A 7,306-nucleotide genomic window follows, 5' to 3' on the forward strand; every position below is an offset into this window, starting at 1 on the left:
GAGATATTTGAGATTATAAAAGTAAGAAAAAGAAAACAAACATATGAAATGATAATCTCAAAAAAGTTATAACATAATTTTGACTATTTAGGTACTCTTTTGTCTCTAGATGTCCAGTGCTGAATCGTGTGAGCATTGTATTTTGACAGAAACTAACAAACCAGATGAAATCCCATTGAAAATTCAAATGCAGGTAAAGTCACCTGTCTCAAGCCTCTATGCAGAGATGCATATGACAATAGGATAAAAAGGTAGAACAGAAAAATTAATGGAATGACTGAAGCTTCCAGTGCATGTATAGAAAGGGTATCTGGGGATGATCCAACAGGAAGATAAAACAACTTTATATATTTATGCACCCAACATGAGAGCATCCAAATACATAAAACAGTTAATAACAAGAAACTCATAGATAGTTTAGTGAAGATCATCTAAACAGAATCAAAATCAACAAGGAAACAGTGGCTTTGAATGACACACTGGAGCAGATGGATTTGACAGATATAATCAGAACATTCTATCCTAAAACAGCAGAATACACATTCTTTTCAAGTGCACACAGAACATTCTCCAGAATAGATCACATATTAGGCCACAAAACAAGTTTCAACAAATTAAAAAAGATTGAAGTTATATCCTGCATCTTTTCTGAACACAACACTATGAAACTAGAAATCAACCACAAGAAAAAATCTGGAAAGAGCACGAATATTTGGAGGTTAAATAACATGTTACTAAACAATGAACAGGTCAAACAAGAAACTGAGGAAATAAAAAATTACATGAAGAAAAATGAAAATGAAACACAGTGGTCCAAAATCTTTGGGATGCATCAAAAGAGGTTCTAAGAGGGAAGTGTATAGTAATACAGGCCTACCTCGTTTTTTATTTCTTCTTTGATATTTACAATTGTTATTTTATTTTATTTTTTTAAATATTTTATTTATTTATTTGACAGAGAGAGAGAGAGACAGCCAGTGAGAAAGGGAACAGAAGCAGGGGGAGTGGGAGAGAAAGAAGCAGGCTCCCAGCAGAGCACGGAACCCGATGTGGGGCTCGATCCTGGGATCCTGGGATCACTCCCTGAGCCAAAGGCAGATACTTAACGACTGAGCCACCCAGGTGCCCCAATTGTTATATTTTCTTGTTGGATTATCCCCTTTATTAATATATTGTATCCTTCTTTGTCTCTTGTTACAGTCTTCATGTTAAAGTCTGTTTTGTCCAATATAAGTATTACTACCCCACTTTCTTTTGACATCCGTTTGATTGATAAATGTTTCTTTATCCCCTCCCTTTTGATCTGCATGTGTCTTTATGTCTGAAATGAATCTCTTATAGGCAGCATATGGATGGGTCTTATTATTTATTTTTTTTTAATTCATGCTGTCATCCTGTCTTTTGATTGGAGCATTTAGTCCATTTACATCCAGAGTAATTATTGGTAGGTATGTATTTATTGCCATTTTATTACTTAATTTGTGGCTGTTTTTGTAGTTTTTCTCTGATCCTTTCTTCTCTTGCCCTCTTTCATGATTCACTGGCTTTCTTTAGTGGTATACTTGGATTCCTTTCTCTTTATTCTTTGCATATCTATTACTGGTTTTTGATTTATGGTTACCACTAGGTTTGTGTACAATATTTTCTGCATATAGCAGTCTGTATTAAGTTGGTGATCACTGAAGTTTGAACTCATTCTTTACTCCTCTCCCCTCCCTGTCTTGGGTAAATGGTGTCATATTTTACATCCTTTTATTTTGTGAACCCTTGACTGATTTTTACAGATATACTTATTTTTACTGCTTTTGTGTTTCCTACTTTTCATACTCTTACTTAGATCTTTTCTTTCCATTCAAACAGTCCCCGTTTGTAGGTCTGGTTTCTTGTAGGTCTGGTTTAGTGGTCACAAACTCTGTTAGCCTTTGTTTGTCTGAGAATCTCTTTATCTCTTTTTCTATTCTGAATGATAGCCTTACTGAATAGAGTATTCTTGGCTGCAGAATTTTCGTATTCAGCACTTTGAATATATCATGCCACTTCTTTCTGGCCTGCAAAGTTTCTGCTGAAAAACCTGCTGACAGCCTTGTGGGGTTTCCCTTCGTATGTAACTGCCTTATTTTCTCTTGCTGCTTTTAATTCTCTCTCTCTCTCTCTCTCTTTATTTATTATTTATTTATTTATTTATTTATTTATTTATTTATTTATTTACTGGTTATTTTATTTTTATTCCAGTATAGTTAACATACAGCTGCTTTAAAAAATTTTTTTTAAAAATTGTCTCTTTATCACTACTTTTTGCCACTTTAATTACTATGGGTCTTGGTGTGGACCTCCTTGATTGATTTTGTTGGGGAATCTCTGTGCCTCCTGGATCTGGATATGCTTCCTTTCCCAGACCGGGGAGGTTTTCAGCTATTATTCAAATGAATTTTCTGCCCCCTTTTCTCTCTCTCCTCCTTCTGGGATCCTCATAATGTAAATGTCCTTACACTTGATGGAGTTTCTGAGTTCCCTAAGTCTATTCTCATTTTATATATATTTTTTTCCTCTCACCTACTTAGCATGATTACTTTCCATTACTCTGTCTTCCAGGTCACTAATTTATCCCTCTGTTTCCTGTAGCCACTATTTATTCCATCTAATGTATTTTTACTTTCATTTATTGTATTTTTAATCTCTGATTGGTTCTTTTTATCTCTTTGTTATGTTATGAGTCTCTATTGATGTCCTCTACTCTCTTTTCAAGTCCAGTGAGTATCTTCATGATAACTACTTTAAATTCTCAATCAGGCATGTTATTTATACTTGTTTCACTTAGATCTCTGGCTGTGACCTTATCCTATTAGTTCATTTGAGACAAATTACTCTGCCTTCTCATTTTGTCTAAGTCTCTGTGCATGCTTCTCTGTGTCAGGAAAGTCAGAAATGTCTCCTACTCTTGAAAGTAATGGCCTTATGAAGCATAAGTCCTGTAGTGCCTTGAAGTGCAGTGTTCCCTGTTCCCCAGAATGTGGCATTTCAAGGGGTGTCTCCTATGTGTCTTGCATGAACTTTGTTATTTTGTCCTGTCCACTTTTTCCTTCGGTTCAGACATCTGTAGAAGCTCTCTTTGCCTTTTGTGGGCAGTGTTTGGTCCCTGGCCAGGGTGAGTTGTGCAGTTTTAACAAGGTGTTAGCAGGTCTACTTGCGATATGAGATGTTCCATAGCCACTGCTGGGACCTGGGCCGTGTGGGTAAGCTGTGCAGTTTTAACAAGGTGCAATTCATTCCTTCTGCAGGGCCCACCACCACCGCTGGCAGGATTGAGGCCCTGCAAAACACACAGGTGGGGAAACAGTGTTGGCAAGGTTTGTGCCAGTCTCCTGGGTGAGGGGACCCATAGAGTGGAACTGAGGCAAATATGACTGCAAAGGACAAATCCACCAAAGTGCAGTGGGGTGGAAGTCGGTGTAAGCAAGTTAGTTGGCATGTTGGCACTGTGCTTTGTGCTGGGGGGGGGGAGGGAAATGGCACCTGCCAGCTCCTTTGTTTTTGGAGGAGTCTCTCTCCAGGACATACTCTGGAATGAATAAACTACTCTCCCTCCTTTATGTCCCAGGTGTTTTTCACACTGCTGTTTCTACACTGTATTTCCTAGGGCTGTTTTTTTGTGCTATCTCTTTAAGGGTTGGACTTGGTTTCCTATTGCTGTCTGGGTTCTCCCAGAACAGAGCCCACTGATTTGTAAAATTCCAGGCTTTAAGTCCCTCTGGTTGTAAGAACTCAGGATATCTGGCCCCTCTCACTTTCAATGCCAAATGCTATGCGGATTTGTTAACCCCTTCTGGGCTCCAGTGTGATAGTAGGTTTCTTGCCTTTCTCCACACCTGTGGCTCCGTCCCTGCTCCACACTCCGTGGGTGGCCATTGGCCTTTTACTCCCCACCACATCTCTGTTCTTCCTACCCTCTTGGATGTGGCATCTTCTCTACCTTCAGTTATGGAGTTTGTTCTGCCAGTCTTTGGGTCATTTTCTGGGTTACTTATGCTGATGTGTTATCTAGTCGAATGCATGGAATGAAGTGAGCTTAGGTTTCTCTTACTTTGCCATTTTCCCAGCCTCTAACTCAAGAGTGCACTTATCTTGATGAGCGCTGAGTAATATATGGAACTATTGAATCGTTATATTAAAAGAAAAGAGGGATGCCTGGCTGGCTCAGTCAGTAGAGTATGTGACTCTTGATTTTGAGGTTGTGAGTTGAAGCCCCACATTTTATGTGGAGATTACTTATAAAAAATTTTAAAAACCCAAATGATATCTGCATTGATGTAATATCATAGGAAGAGTGATTAATTTTTTACAACAATTTTGTATTTTAATTATGCTTAACTTATAACCAAAAACATATATTATTTTAAAAAATCACTTATAATCCCCACCCCACATGGATTCATCTTGTATTCTCAATATAACAATTTGGTGGTAATAATTTAATGATAAGTCATTTATATAATGTCTTTGGAATTTTTGAGGACTTGAAAGATTAATTAAAATAAAACTATAGGACAAGAGAATGTAGGGATTATGGCACTGACACAAACATAGGAAAATAAAGAAGGGAGCTATAATTTAAGATATATACATATATATATATATATAGCCTCTACATTCTTTTGCTTGCTTTTAAGTTTCAATGAAACTGAACACTTTAACTCAGTAGCTTAATTAACAATCAAATAAAGCATATTTGCCCCATGAGCCAGAAACGTGTGCTATAGGGACTGAAGGATGCTAAGGCAGGCCCAGTATTGGGAGATGTGGGACTCCTCTGATAGGCAGCTTTGACTTGAGGATGTGCCAATAACTTTGCCAAACTTCTTAAAACCCTCATCCTCTCTACTACCCTTGTACCCAGCTTTTTTTTCTTTCCTCTCCTCTCGCAAGGGGCTTCTTACTGAGTTTCCCTCAAAGATGTTTCCCCTAATAAAGTTTTGCACAGCTAATTCTGTCTTAGTATCATGTGCTTCTCAGAGTATCCAAATAACATAAGTGGTATCAGGAGTTATCCAACAAAACAAGCAATAAGACAGGGACTTAGGACTGGCTTATTCATTGCCTGGTGGGTGAAGAGGACATTGTTCTGTTTGGCAGATGGGGCAACAGTACTCCTTTGTACAATCAATGTTAATTTATCAGGATTACACTGGTGGTGAATTTCATTGGTGGTGACAGGAAAATGTCTGGGTGGAGGTCAGTGCTGTGGCAGGATTTAAGGATTCAGGCATTTGAAAGTTTTGGGTTAACAGCGCCTACAAAGGTAGTGGAGTTGGTTGGTTACTTCCAAGTTGTATCGATGCCCTCCAGAGGGATAATAAGGGACTGAAGGCCGTCAACAAGCTTCGGTAGCTTATGAAGAGGTCCTTATCTTTTGTAGTGAAAGTACAGACAAATCTGTGCAGCAGGCTGAGGATCAAATAGAGTTGCAAAACTCCAGAGATCATTGAATGATCACCCAATGCTCTGCTTTGTTATATGAAGGCAAAGGTGCTAGTTGGAAAAACTGGAAGCCCTGAAACATGAGATAGGACTGTCTTGACGGAGGACCATGAGGATGTGTTTACATATGCCTATGAACATTTTGAGATTTAGAGGTAGACTACCTTTCCTGCGAAAGAGCTATCATTCTTACTGTAGGCCTTGTGGTGGGCTGTGGAGTAGTGGCACAGCACTGCTCTCCTCCACCAGCAGCTGCTTGGTCAGGTGGTGGCTGGCGGCAGGCACTGTGTTCTGCCTGCTGGCCCTGTTGGTTCTGGTTAAACAGATGATGAGCTCGGTCCTGCAGGACATGAACTGTGTATGCCAGCCCCACTATGTGGCTCTCATATGCAGTGCTCGAGGTGCCAGTGCTCTTGGGGAGCTGCTCAGTGACCCTGTGCTGCTGGTCACTGGCCTAATGCTGGCTGGCTGGTCACTGCCCCTGCTCAGCCATTGGCTACCATGCTGTTCATGGGCATAGCCTGGCTGCCTCAGGTTTGCTTTTGTTGCTGGGTTTGCTGCTGTATCTGGTGGGTATGAGTGAACACTGCCTTCCCATCCATGCGGCCATTCCCTCCACCCACAATGGCCATGGTGGCAATGGCAGAGTCTTCAGCATCTTAGGATGGTTGTCTGCTCATTAATGTCATGAGACCACATCTGGCATCGCCATCCTCGTCTGACCCAGCAAGACCCACCTGCCTCAGTGTCCACATAACTGTGCCAGGGCATGAATGAGTGAGTGTGTGTGTGTGTGTGTGTGTGTGTGAGTGAGTGTGTGAATGTGTGTTCATGTATGCTCATGCATGTCATGAGGGGAATAGTGAGTATATGTGAACAGTATAGCCCTTCTGTGGGATTGAGTTATGTGTGATTAAGAGGCTATGTGTACCCATACAACCACAACCATGGGAAGGGAAATATGTGTCCCCTTGGAACTTTGTATTTGTGTCCACAGAACTGTCAGAGTCTGTCTGTCTATATCTGGGGTCTCTAGGCCAAGAAGTATTTAGGATCTTTGAAGACCCTTGACCCCTATTGCCAGAACCCTTTAAATCTAAGCCCACTCTATACATCTGTTAGAAATTTCCACAAAAGTGACTCTTGGCCACCTCAGAGACTGCACCAATGACCCTTCATTGAGGAGAATAACTGGTAGCAAAGTGGAAAGAACATGGGCTCCGGAATGTCACAGATCTGTATTAGGATTCCCCCGTCTATTATTTACCAGCTGGGGAACTTGGGAAAGTGATTTAAGCCCTCTGAGCCTCAGTTTCTTGAAGGTCATGGTTGTAGTCATGGTGTGCTAATTGATTGGTAAGGATGCACTGACACCCAGTATGGAAGGACTGGGCACATGGCAGATGTGCAATAAAAATGGTGGCTACTGAAACAAAATAAAACAAACAGAAAAACTCTCCTCCCAAGGAGATTGGGAGCTCCAAGGAGCTCCCAAGGAGCTACCATCTTCACTTCTGGCTGCAGGCTGGTCAGTCTCAGAACAGCCATATTGGGCCTGATAAAGAAAGAAGTACACCTTATACACTGAATGAGTTCAAATAATTAGCTAGTATTGCTGGTTTAAGCCAGAATATCTCTGTGATGGCACTTTGAAGGTGCTTCATCAAAGAGGCCAGAATTTAAGCCTATGTAAGCAAGTACTCTTGATGTGGGACCATTGATTTTCTTGGCACAAGGCATATCCTAGGAGACCCTAGGAGATGGGGCAAACTTGCTGCTGGGGTGACTCCTGGAGGTCTTAAAAAAGTGATGGCTGGCACTAAGTGAAGCA

General features: G+C 40.7%; 1 pseudogene; it reads left to right on the forward strand.

Annotated features, from left to right (window-relative positions):
• Window positions 1–2,925: 2,925 nt before the first annotated feature.
• Window positions 2,926–6,197, forward strand: LOC123785412 (transmembrane protein 125-like; annotated as a pseudogene).
• The last annotated feature ends 1,109 nt before the right edge of the window (window positions 6,198–7,306 follow it).

This window comes from Ursus americanus, chromosome 15 (assembly GCF_024610735.1).
Source record: "Ursus americanus isolate L20-20 chromosome 15, mUrsAme1.1.p, whole genome shotgun sequence".
NCBI lineage: Eukaryota > Metazoa > Chordata > Mammalia > Carnivora > Ursidae > Ursus > Ursus americanus.